This window comes from Lissotriton helveticus, chromosome 6 (genome assembly GCF_964261635.1).
Source record: "Lissotriton helveticus chromosome 6, aLisHel1.1, whole genome shotgun sequence".
In the NCBI taxonomy this organism is placed as follows: domain Eukaryota; kingdom Metazoa; phylum Chordata; class Amphibia; order Caudata; family Salamandridae; genus Lissotriton; species Lissotriton helveticus.
The window spans coordinates 121,678,880-121,690,753 of record NC_136067.1 but is presented as its reverse complement, the minus strand read 5'-3'; positions in this window follow the sequence as shown (position 1 = coordinate 121,690,753).

Genomic DNA, 11,874 nt, shown 5'->3' with positions numbered 1-11,874 from the left:
CTAGACCTCTCTGCCGCCTTCGACACCGTCTGCCACAGCACACTACGCACACGCCTCCATACCACAGGGATCGGAGACAAGGCTCTGGATTGGACCACCTTCTTCCTCTCCGGCTGAACCCAGAGCGTCCGCCTCCCCCATTCCATTCCAAAGCCTCCGAGATCATCTGCGGCGTACCCCAGGGACCCTCTCACAGCCCGACGCTGTTCAACATTTACATGGCCCCGCTCACACACGTAGCCTGACACATTGACCTCAACATAATCTCCTACGCCGACGACACTCAGCTGATCCTCTCCCTCACCACAGAGACCCCATCACCGATAAAGCCAACCTCCATGAAGGAATGAAGGCCGTCGCCGACTGGATGAAGACCAGCCGTCTGAAGCTAAACTCGGACAAGATGGAGGTCCTCATCCTCGGCTCCAACCCTTCACCCAGGGACAACTCCTGGTGGCCGACGGCATTGGGGGCAGCCCCGACACCCACCGACCACGCACACAACATGGAATCATCCTCAACTCAACGCTCTCAATGACCAAGAAAGTCAACGCTGCCTCCTCCTCCTGCTTCAACACCCTCCGCATGCTCCGCAAGATCAACAGATGGATCCCGACAGATACAAGAAAGACAGTCACCCAGGCCCTCGTCAGCAGAAGACTCGACTACGGAAACGCCCTCTACTAGGGAACCCCGGCCAAGCTCATCAAACGAATACAACGCATCCAAAACGCCTTGGCATGACTGATCCTCGATGAACCACGCCAAGGCCACATCACCCCCCACCTGAGAAACCGGCACTGGCTCCCCGTCAACAAGAGGATACCCTTCAAGCTAATCACCCATGCACACAAGGCACTCCACAAGACCGGCCCAGCTTACCTCAACAGACGGCTCTCCTTCTACATCCCCAACTGCCAGCTACGCTCCGCCGACCTCTCACTCGCCACCGTCCCGTGCATCAGAAGAACAACCACTGGTGGGAGATCCTTCTGCCACCTCGCCGCCAAGACATGGAACACCCTCCCACTGAGCCTACGACAGACCCAAAACCTGCTGACCTTCAGGAGGATACTTAAGACCTGGCTGTTCGATCAGTAGCGCCGCAACCCCCCACCGCCCCCGGCGCCTTGCGACTCTTGTGGGTATGTACTGCGCTTTACAAATGATTGATTGATTGACGTGTGTAGCCTGACTAAAGCTATTTTCACTGCTAGGGTTGTAGCTGGTTCAATGAAGAAAAAGCTAAAGTACTGTAAATATGGTAATCCTAGATATTGGGTTTGAAATAAGGTACAGAGACAGTTCAACAACTGTTTTTATTTTTTATTAAAAATCCAATTCAATGGTGAATGTTTAATAAATAACATATCTGGGTTTAATCCATCACCGTTCTTTAGCCCACTCTGCCACCCCAGTTCAGACATGGCCATATGCAAATCAGTCTGACCCTGTGCCTCATGGGAACAGTCCAGCCCGAACTGCCAAGCCATGCCTTCCCTGGACCGGAAACAAGCTTCCGAGGACCGGTTTCTGGCATTTCAGCCGTCTTCAGCCCGGCTTGCTTGAATCCAGTGGCAAAGTGAGCAAGGGACTCACGTCTGAGCATACCCTCCCAACTTATGGCGAACAAAGTGGTACAAAATGGTTTGGTGATGGACGGAGCATCGGAACCAATCAAACACTCACACCCAGTCAACAGATCTGGGTTTAATCCATCACCGTTCTTTAGCCCACTCTGCCACCCCAGTTCAGACATGGCCATATGCAAATCAGTTTGACCCTGTGCCTCATGGGAACAGTCCAGCCCGATCTGCCAAGCCATGCCTTCTCTGGACCGGAAACAAGCTTCCGAGGACCGGTTTCTAGCATTTCAGCCGTCTTCAGCCCGGCTTGCTTGAATCCAGTGTCAAAGTGAGCAAGGGACTCACGTCTGAGCATACCCTGCCAACTTATGGCGAACAAAGTGGTACAAAAGGGGTTGGTGATGGACGGAGCATCGGAACCAATCAAACACTCACACACACCCAGTCAACAGATCTGGGTTTAATCCATCACCGTTCTTTAGCCCTGAATTGGGGTGGTGTAGTGAGCAAAAAACGATGGATTTAGGCCCAGATCTCTGTACTGGGGTGAATGTATGACATTGTTCTGCATTCTGTCCATCAACTGTTGTTTTTGCATTTGTCACCCCGAGTGGGACGGGTATGCTCAGATGTGAGTCCTGTGCTCTCCACACCACTGGAGTCAAGCTATCCTGGCTGAAGACGGCTGATAGCCAGAAACCGGTCCTAGGATGCTTGATTCCGGTCCAAAGAAGACATGGCTTGGCAGTTCGGGCTGGACTGTTCACATGAGGCACAGGGTCAAGGCTGATTTGCATATGGCCATGTCTGAATTGGGGTGGTGTGGTGAGCAAAAAACAATGGATTTAGGCCCAGATCTCTGTACTGGGGTGAATGTATGACATTGATTTGCATTCCGTCTAATCAACTGTTGTTTTTGCATTTGTCACCCCGAGTGGGACGGGTATGCTCAGACGTGAGTCCTGTGCTCTCCACACCACTGGAGTCAAGCTATCCTGGCTGAAGACGGCTGATAGCCCGAAACCGGTCCTAGGATGCTTGATTCCGGTCCAAAGAAGACATGGCTTGGCAGTTCGGGCTGGACTGTTCCCATGAGGCACAGGGTCAAGGCTGATTTGCATATGGCCATGTCTAAATTGGGGTGGTGTGGAGAGCAAAAAAGCGATGGATTTAGGCACAGATCTCTGTACTGGGGTTAATGTATGACATTGTTCTGCATTCTGTCCATCAACTGTTGTTTTTGCATTTGTCTTCCCGAGTGGGACGGGTATGCTCAGACGTGAGTCCCGTGCTCTCCACACCACTGGAGTCAAGCTATCCTGGCTGAAGACGGCTGATAGCCAGAACCTGGTCCTAGGATGCTTGATTCTGGTCCAAAGAAGACATCGCTTGGCAGTTCGGGCAGGACTGTTCCCATGAGGCACAGGGTCAAGGCTGATTTGCATATGGCCATGTCTGAATTGGGGTGCTGTGGTGAGCAAAAAACGATGGATTAAGGCCCAGATCTCTGTACTGGGATGAATGTATGACATTGTTCTGCATTCTGTCCATCAACTGTTGTTTTTGCATTTGTCACCCCGACTGGGACGGGTATGCTCAAACGTGAGTCCCGTGCTCTCCACACCACTGGAGTCAAGCTATCCTGGCTGAAGACGGCTGATAGCCAGAAACCGGTCCTAGGATGCTTGATTCCGGTTCAAAGAAGACATGGCTTGGCAGTTCGGGCTGGACTGTTCCCATGAGGCACAGGGTCAAGGCTGATTTGCATATGGCCATGTCTGAATTGGGGTGGTGTGGTGAGCAAAAAAATGATGGATTTAGGCCCAGATCTCTGTACTGGGATGAATGTATGACATTGTTCTGCATTTTGTCCATCAACTGTTGTTTTTGCATTTGTCACCCCCAGTGGGACGGGTGTGCTCAGACGTGAGTCCCGTGCTCTCCACACCACTGGAGTCAAGCTATCCTGGCTGAAGAGGGCTGATAGCAAGAAACCGGTCCTAGGATGCTTAATTCCGGTCCAAAGAAGACATGGCTTGGCAGTTCGGGCTGGACTGTTCCCATGAGGCACAGGGTCAAGGCTGATTTGCATATGACCATGTAATTGGGGTGGTGTGGTGAGCAAAAAAACGATGGATTTAGGCCCAGATCTCTGTACTGGGATGAATGTATGACATTGTTCGGCATTCTGTCCATCAACTGTTGTTTTTGCATTTGTCACACTGAGTGGGGCGGGTATGCTCAGACGGGAGTCCCGTGCTTTCCACACCACTGGAGTCAAGCTATCCTGGCTGAAGACGGCTGATAGCCAGAAACTGGTCCTAGGATGCTTGATTCCGGTCCAAAGAAGACATGGCTTGGCAGTTCGGGCTGGACTGTTCCCATGAGGCACAGGGTCAAGGCTGATTTGCATATGGCCATGTCTGAATTGGGGTGGTGTGGTGAGCAAAAAAACGATGGATTTAGGCCCAGATCTCTGTACTGGGGTGAATGTATGACATTGTTCTGCATTCTGTCCATCAACTGTTGTTTTTGCATTTGTCTACCAGCATAATAGCTCTCCCGGCTGCATGCTGGACCACCTGAAGACGGTTAAGTAGGTAATTAGGGATTCCCAAATACAAAACATTTGCTTAGTCCAGACTAGATAAAATGAGGGCTTGGACCACGGTTTGCCTATGGGACTGAGGGAGCAAAGGAAGGAAATTTTGCATCATCTTCAGTAGTCCGAAACACGTACCTACCACAGATTGCACCTGTGCTTTCATGGCCAAAGATGAGTCCAGCCTGACTCCCAGATTTGCTTTGCAGTGTGATATTTGCCCATGAAAAGGATCTCACGGTCAGCAGTGCCTCTGTAGTCTGCGAGCAGGCCCAGGCGGTAGTGTTCGGTTTCAGGGCTGTGTGCTTGGACTAAGGTAGCGTTCAGGTCAGCGACTTCACGTTCTAGCTTGGACAATGTGGTGCGTAAGTCACGAAGTACCTCGGCCTGTTTAGAGATACAGACCCCACGTATGAATGCCTTGAAACCCTCCCAGAGAACAGCGTTGGTATCTACCGATCCAGTGTTTAAGGTAAAGTAGTCTTCAATCGCTACACAGATTTCATGCTGAAACAGGCCATTCTCTAACGCACGGCTCAGGAATCACCACTGCCTCTCGTATTCCTCTGGGCGTGGAATCTTCAGTGCTAGCAATCGGGGAATGATCTGAGTATGTATGGTGAGGGTCTGCATCACGTGGCACCAACTGGATACTATGGGGGATATTAGCCAATAATCACTTGCAGGAAGGCAAAGTCAACTTTATGATGCAGGAAGTACTGGAGGATGTGGTGTTTCTTGTGATTAATGTTGAGGCTGCGGACATTCCACGACATGAGAGACAAGTCTGAGGGTCCACTAAGGTTACCTAGGCTAGCCATGGCGGAGTCGGAATGATGACTTAAAAAACATTTTGCAACATTACAATAGGAATAGTGACTGTGATCAAGCAGGAGAGCAACCAAACAAGTCTTGTCAATTGCAATCCCTCCCCCCACCACCCAACCTTACAACTCAACAAGTAAGGCATCCCCAACATTTGCAAATTACCAAAGAGTACACATTGTGCCAGCACAAAAATGAAAATAACCCAAAAAGGCACTTCCAGGGATCAAACTGAGAAACCATGGTATACAGCAACGGGGCAGACAATGCCCCATCAGCTCACCAGCAATGTGGAACGACGAATGTGCGATAGAAATACCCCAAGTTCACTTATGATAATGGAGCAAAAAAAAAGGGGGGGGGGAAGGATCGTCCGGGCAAGATCCGCCATGGCCGACCGTGAGAAAAGTTCCTTTTTTTGGGGGATTATTTTTATTAAGCAAGGTAAACAAAAGAATACATCTGACATACCAATTCTTGGGTATTATTTCATCCCAATTTCATACATATCATATACATATATTATTAATCCCGAAAACAGAGAGCTAATCAAATCACTTAGAAAGCAATTAGCAAATCCGTTAGTCCATATTCACTGCCCAAATCCTATTTACAATATTTACAATGTTTATATTATTCTACAGTGTTATTCTTCAGAGCCCGCTATTATTCCATATTCAGTGCTCATGTTTGTTTTACATTATTTACAATATTTGTATTATTTTTACAGTGTTGTTTATCGGAGTCCTCGCTAACACCTCTTTACCGCCTATCTTCCAGCCATCTAATCATAGGAGCCCAAATCTTGTATCCCTTCTCCCTTGCTTGACGCACCTTAATCTCATATAGTGCCTACTCCTGAATGTGTTTATTCAGAAGTCGGTCAAATCATGCTACCTGGGTGCTTCTATATCCTTCCAAGCTGTTGCAATCAAAAATCTAGCTAAATTTGAATATATTTCAATTGAATTTTATCAACCCCTGCCATTTCCCACCCTCTCGCCCTACCATCATCGATCCCGATTGGAAACAGTGATGACCCCCATAATGGGGTGTATCTATTATACCTTGGGATTTTCAGTACATTTATTACTTTCATCCATACCTTCCAGGCAGCTTTTATACATTTGAATTGAGTTTTTTTCATAGTAGCTGGGCTCTATGTTCCTCAAAAACAAACCAGAGGCTTCATTGCCTATAGTTAGATGATAAATTGAAGGTAGATCATTTTCTCTCCTAACCCTATCCATTAGGAGAAGTACCATCTGTTGCAGGATCGCTGCCCTGTAATAAAAAAGCAGATTTGGACCCACCCAACCACCTCTGTCTTGTGGAAGTGTTAAAAGCTTTAGTGATCGTCTAATTTTTTGATATTGCCATACAAAATTTGAGAACATTGCCTCCATTTTCCGACTAACGAAAGCCGGCAGTTCTAAAGCAATAGAGCGGAATAGATATAATATTTTTGGAAAAATTTTCATTTTCAAAACATTAATACTCCCAACTATACTTAGTTGAATTTTATCTATCCGTCTTAAATCCATACCAATTTCATCCATTATTTGCTCAAGATTATTTGGCCATATCTTATCCAAATTAGCTCCTATCTTAATCCCCAGATATACTGCTGATTCGACTTGATGTTGATCTTGCATATTACATTTCTTTGAGCATATCTGTGTCTTGCCTTTATTTAATAGATATCCTGATCTATATCCAAATTCTCCCGCCATCCTCTCGATTTCTCTGATTGCTACCTCTGGCTTGGACGTAGTGGTGGCAATATCGTCCGCATAGGCCAGTATTTTAGTTTCATAGCCACTAGTTAATATTGGCTTAATTTTGGGATTCAAAAGTAGTTGTTTAATAAATGGATCTAAATAAATGGCAAACAAAATTGGGGAACATGGGCATCCTTGTATTGTCGCCCGAGCTACTTTTATGACTCCTGATGTATTTCCCATAATTTGTAGTTTGGCTATAGGTCTATAGTACATAGCCCGAATGGCTGTAATAATTCACGGGCCAAACCCTTGTTCTAGTTGAGCATCCCATAAATATTGCCAGGCCACGCAGTCAAAAGCCTTTTCGGCATCTAAAAAATGTACAGCCATTTTTTCTAAGGGTGGGCGTCCGAATCGGCTACGCCCACGGAGTAGGCGTAGTGTTGCCTTCTACGCATTTTGCGTAGACAGCGTAGCCGGCAACACTACGCCCACTCCGTGAGCGTAGCCGAGTCAGCCGCCACCCGCCTCCCTCCCGCCCTCCACTAGATACTTTATTTAAGCCTTTGCACGGATAAAAACAACTTAAAAGCACTTACCTTGTCCGGGGCTCGTCCGGGTCTTCATCTTTGAATAGCGTCCTTTGCCTGGATACCAATGCGCATGCGCGGGCGGCCGCGCATGCGCATTTCTCCCGAGAAATGCGCATGCGCGGCCGCCCGCGCATGCGCATTGGTATCCAGGCAAAGGACGCTATTCAAAGATGAAGACCCGGACGAGCCCCGGACAAGGTAAGTGCTTTTAAGTTGTTTTAATCCGTGTAAATGCTTAAATAAAGTATGTAGGGGAGAGCGGGAGGGAGGTGCGTAGTGGGGCTACGCGGAGTGCGGGAGTGGGCGTAGCTTCTCGCCCTCTCCGCGTAGCTCCGCGGAGCCCCACTACGCCCCACTACGCCCAGGGTTAATTTTTTCCCATTTGGCCTCTGCAATATCCAGTAGCGATATCACCCGCCTAATATGGTCTGTTGTTCCTCTGCCTGGAATAAAGCCATGTTGCCATGGCGAAAATAATTTGGCTATAATTTTCTACAGCCTATTTGCTAAGACTTTTGAGTAGATCTTTGCATCCGAATTTATTAATGCAGTAGGTCAGTACAAGCCAGGTAACTCTGCTGTTTTCCCCTTTTTTGGGAAAATTATTATATCGGTTTCCTGCCAGGAAGAGCGTGGGATACCCCTATATTGTACATCCAGGAATAGATCATGTATTAAAGAAGCGAGTTCTGGCTGCAACATCTTATATATTCAATTGGAATTTTATCAGGGCCCGAGGCTTTTTCACAGGATAGGGACGCTATTGCAGCTAATATTTCTCCAAATGTAAATTCCTCTTCTAATTCGAGCTTCGTTTTTTCCTCGACCCTACTCATTCCTATGTCCCTTACCTCCCTTACTGATTCGGGTATACCTACCTGATCATCTTGATAAAACTGCTCAAAGACCCCTACAATGTTATCCATAGTCGTCTCAAGCCGGACCTCAGTGTTCTGTATTTTTATTATATTGTTTCTAATCGTTCTCTGCCTAAATACGGAGGGCCAGTAATTTTCCTGCCTTTTCCCCATATTCATACATTTCTTTCTGGTGTGCCTGGTATGTCTGAGCAACTTACGTCTGAAATTTTTTATTTATTTCAGCTTTAGTAACTGCAATTTTAATCTGCAGTTCTCTTAGTGCCTCCTGTCCTGCATTTGTAATCTGTTCTGTGTGCATTATCTCTAATGGGGCCAGATTTGCCATATTACATTAACCATATTTTGTCACTGTTTCCTCTGATATCCTACATACTTTATCACTTCCCCAAGTAATCCTGCTTCAAAAGCCTCTCATACAATAATCCTTGGGGCACTATATCTATTCATATTAAAATATTCATTAGTCCAACTTTTAATATGACACTTAAATATATTATCTGATAATAATTTACGATCAAACGGCCATTGTCGTAGTTTCGACCTTCTTAGAGCTTGCAGTCTATTTCCAATATCAATGTATTATGGTCTTAGGAAATTTGGGGCATTTTACTAATTTCCATGCTCTCCAGCACAGAAGTGGAAACCATGAAGTAATCCAAGCGTACATATTTTTTCTGTGGATGTGAGTAATATGTGTATCCGGGGTCATTGGTGTTTTGGCGTACTCAAGCATCTGACAACCCATGTGTTTCTTGACACAATTTTACAGCCCGGTGGACATGTGGTTTCCTGCCTTTATACTGAGAGAAATCCTGTTGTAAAATCCTATGATGTATATTGAAATCTCCACATATTATTAATGGAGTTGACCAAGCTGCTAGCTCAACCTCTAGGTCCCTCCAAATTTTAGGATCATCTTGATTAGAGCCATACACAGTAACTAGTGTGACCCCTGTTACTAATGTAGGAATGTCTGACAAAATATCGAAATCAAAAATATCGAAATACAAAAATATCGGGACAAAAATATCGAAGTCAAAAATATAGGAATCCTATCCCTAACAAGGTAAGTACAAAAATATCGAAAAAATAATATCGTAGTACAAAAATATCGTATTTAAAAATATCGTTTTTTTAAATGTATTAATAATAATGTAAAAATAATTATAAAATACATATAATGTTACAAATATTAAATAAAAATATTAAAACATAATTAAAAATTTAAAACTAATACATATACATTTAAAATAAATTAAAAACTTAATAATGTAATGTAATTTTATATTTTTTAATTTCATTTAATTGATTTAATTTAAATTAATTTTATTTTTACCCTGTACGACTGTACCCCAAAAACCCAAAACTGACCCTGAACCCTAAAAATACCCCTTTACCCAAAAACCCAAAACTGACCCTGAACCCTAAAAATACCCCTTCACCCATGAACTGAAAACTGACCCTGAACCCTAAAAATACCCCTTTACCCATGAACTGAAAACTGACCCAGAACCCTAAAAATACACCTTTACCCAAAAACTGAAAACTGACCCTAAACCCTAAAAATACACCTTTACCCAAAAACTGAAAACTGACCCTGAACCCTAAAAATACCCCTTTACCCATGAACTGAAAACTGACCCAGAACCCTAAAAATACCCCTTTACCCAAAAACTGAAAACTGACCCTGAACCCTAAAAATACCCCTTTACCCAAAAACTGAAAACTGACCCTGAACCCTAAAAATACCCCTTTACCCATGAACTGAAAACTGACCCTGAACCCTAAAAATACCCCTTTACCCATGAACTGAAAACTGACCCTGAACCCTAAAAATACCCCTGTACCCATGAACTGAAAACTGACCCTGAACCCTAAAAATACCCCTGTACCCAAAATTAATTAATATTATTTAATTACCAATTAATTATTAATTAACAATAACAATAAAGTAAATATATTAGCACATTTGCTGTAATTAATTTAATTTAATAATTAATATTATTTTGCACAATTAATTAATTAAGAATAACAATAAATTATATATAAAAAAATTACTATAATTAATGTAATTAAATAATTAATAATAATTAATTACCAACTAATTAATAATTATAAATATGTAAAAATTATAATAATTAATTAACTAATTAATAGAAATTAATGACCAATTAATTATTAATTAAAATATGTACAAACATATATCAATTAATTAATTATTATTAAATTACTTCCCACCCTATTCCCCTATAAACCCATAACCCGCTACAGAACATATTTATCTATTAATAAATTAATTAAAAATAATTAAAAATTAATTCTCAATTAATTAATTAATAATTCCTACTAATTAATAATTAATTTAACATAATTAAATTACTTCCCACCCTATTCCCCTATAAACCCACAACCCGCTACAGTAGTAAAAGACAATATTTAATAAAATAACATTAAAAATAAATAATAAAACATAATAAATACAATATAATATACACTAAATTTATTTAAAACTTGATATTAGTAACATCAAAGTTATTAATTTCGATATTATTAACATCGATATTTACAACTTCGATATTACTGATATCATGCCAATATCGATATTTAGACTGTCGATATTACTTACCTTCGATATTTTTGTATCTCGATATTTAAACTTCGATATTTTGTCTTTCCGATATTTTATTTTCGATATTTTGTCTGTGTACCCTAATGTAGCAATGGCCCTCCTGCCAGTGTACTTGTTGCACATCCTACGTTATGCCGCATAAATATTGTGACTCCTCTTATCGTTGTCGTTTGTGATGAGCATATTATCAATTCGTAGCCCCTTATCTGCAAATATTTTTCATTAGCCCATGAAATATGAGTCTCCTGTAAACATATAATTTCTGGGTTCCAGAACCGTAGAATCTCATATACCCTTTCTCCTTTTTTCCTATTGGGTAGCCCTCCAACATTCACTGAGCAAACCCGTAATTTACCCATACCCTTTTATTAAAGTCTGCCATCTAAATTAACCATTTTCAAAATTCTTTGTTCTTTTTTCTTCTCTCCTTATTTTCCCCAACCTTGCTTGATTGTTCACCCCTTTTTTCCCTTCCCAACCCATCCCTCTATCCCACCCACCCCGCCCCCCAAACTCTCTACCCTCCACCCCCTTAGAAGCTTCCAGACCTAGGTCTGGCATAAGATGAAAATAAAGCCTCATCCCCAATCCATTACCCCCTCTCTTCACTTATTTCAGTTACACCTGCAACAATAACCATTATATCAAACCACAATTACACATATCACACAGCCTACCCACAACCAACCTCTTAGCCCTCTTAGCCCCCAGCTATCACGTATTCAGCTTAAACAATGTATTATTTGTCACTTCATAACCTTCCCCTAATCACTTCCTTAATTCGTCTAGAAATTCTTTAGCTTTAACTTCCGAAGTAAAAAAAACGAGATTTACCACACTTTCAATTTGGCTGGGTTCATAAGATAAGCCTGCATACATTTCTCTTGAAACTGATCTATCATTTGTCGTAGGCGCCAGCGCCTCTCTACAGTGACATGGCAAAAATCAGGACATGTAAAAAATTCTAGACCATCTATCTGACACTTCTTATCCGGTCTAGCTTTTTTGAATACAGCGTGCCTGAGAAGATAATT